The sequence below is a fragment of the Suricata suricatta genome, chromosome 5 (assembly GCF_006229205.1).
Source record: "Suricata suricatta isolate VVHF042 chromosome 5, meerkat_22Aug2017_6uvM2_HiC, whole genome shotgun sequence".
Taxonomy (NCBI): domain Eukaryota; kingdom Metazoa; phylum Chordata; class Mammalia; order Carnivora; family Herpestidae; genus Suricata; species Suricata suricatta.
In genome coordinates this window covers 18,280,600-18,282,305 of record NC_043704.1, presented here as the reverse complement: position 1 = coordinate 18,282,305, position 1,706 = coordinate 18,280,600, and the positions used below count along the sequence as shown (strand labels likewise).

At 39.0% G+C, this 1,706-nt stretch overlaps 1 pseudogene; it reads right to left on the bottom strand.

The window, feature by feature from the left end:
• Positions 1-504: 504 nt before the first annotated feature.
• On the bottom strand, positions 505-755 carry LOC115291081 (annotated as a pseudogene).
• Positions 756-1,706: the final 951 nt, after the last annotated feature.

Sequence of the window (1,706 nt, the reverse complement as noted above, 5' to 3'; positions counted from 1 at the left end):
AGCATGGAGATTGCTTAATTCTCTTTCTCTCTCTCTCTCACTCTGTCTCTCTCTCCACTCATCTTCCCCACTTGTAGGCTCTCTTTCTCTCTCTTAAAAAAAAAAAGCACAAAGAAAAACAAAACAAAGGGGCACCTGGGTGGCTCAGTTGGTTGAGTGTCCGACTTCGCTCAGGTCAATCTCACAGTTTGTGGGTTCAAGTCTGGTGTCAGATCTGTGCTGAGCCTGGAGCCTGCTTCAGATTCTGTGTCTCCCTCTCTCTGACCCTCCCCTGCACATGCTGTTGCGCTCTCTCTCTCTCTCTCTCTCTCTCTCTCAAAAATAAATAAAAAAAACATTAAAAAAAGAAAAGCAAAACAAAACTGGACACTGCCAAATTATCACCTCCCCATGCCATAACAAAAAATGGACATCTAGTTTTAAAAATAGATTTTTTTAAGCTTTGAGTAATTTTATTATAAAATGCTGGTACTCATACATACACGAACAAGAACTTAAAATTCATCACACATTTTCTTCATTTTTTAGCTTGCCCTTCAGTAAATATTTAGCTTTATTGGTTTTGACCGGTATACAAGGAGATCCTCCCTTGTCCGTCTATGAGCATCTTTTCCTTTATCGGTGGTAGGGCTCATGCCTAATATTAATACTGCTTCCTGTTGTGTCACTGGGGGGCTTAAACCCACCGCTATGATAGCCACCACTGAAGGCAGGTTTGGTGGACTTTGAAAACCTTGTTTTACTTGAGGCTCCATGTTTCCTGGCAAATCCTGCAGCAGCAATGCTCCGTCGGACTGCCATCCTGGCCATGGCTCTGGCTCGGCCCGCAGCCTCCACTGAGAGCGTGGTGCATTCCAGCCCAGTGGTCACACCCACCCATTCCCAGGTCTCTCCCAGACCGCCATGTGCCACCAGGAGCAGGCACAAAACCAAAAATGGAATGTAAATAGTAGAACTACGATGAACCCATCAAAATTAAATGGTTGTTTTGAACATTTGCTTAAATGAACAGAATCTTTACCAGGGTATAACCGCAGAGTTAAAAAAAAAAAAAAAACCTCCTTCTATTAATCTGAATATTGACATATTTTTAGATTGTTATTGCAGTATCATTGCCAATTGTCTATACTTTTCTATCAATATAAACCTCATTCTGCCAAATTATTTGGAGTGTCACTATGGAGACAATACCTTCGTGATACTAAGGGATGGAGCCATACACATACAACTGTAACTTCTAGGTTTTGATATTTCAAAGAAAATTAGGAAAAGCCTTTATCTACCATACATGGATTTTCAAACCTACTTGTTTTTCAGTACTTTGTTTGTCAAAAGGGTACATTACTTGCTCCTTGTTATCCTGGAATACTTAGGGTGCATGGCTTTATTCTGCCTGTGGAAGGCTTAAGGGAACATGGGGTTAGGAGAAAAAAAGTGAAATAACTCAATATTTACAATACATTATTTTTGTAACAATTATTTTTTCTTGGAGCTGCACAAAGACTCACTTTTATCCTCTTTTTTCACCTTATCATCTCTGTATATGATTTATAATAAAATATCACCATTAAAAGCATGTTCCAAACATTCATTTTACAAAAGCCAGTTTTATGTGCTTCCTTTGAACTTAATAAAATAATTGCCTTATCACCAGTGAAATCATTATCCCCAGATTTCACAAAAAAACATGTTCCCAACATTTCAGT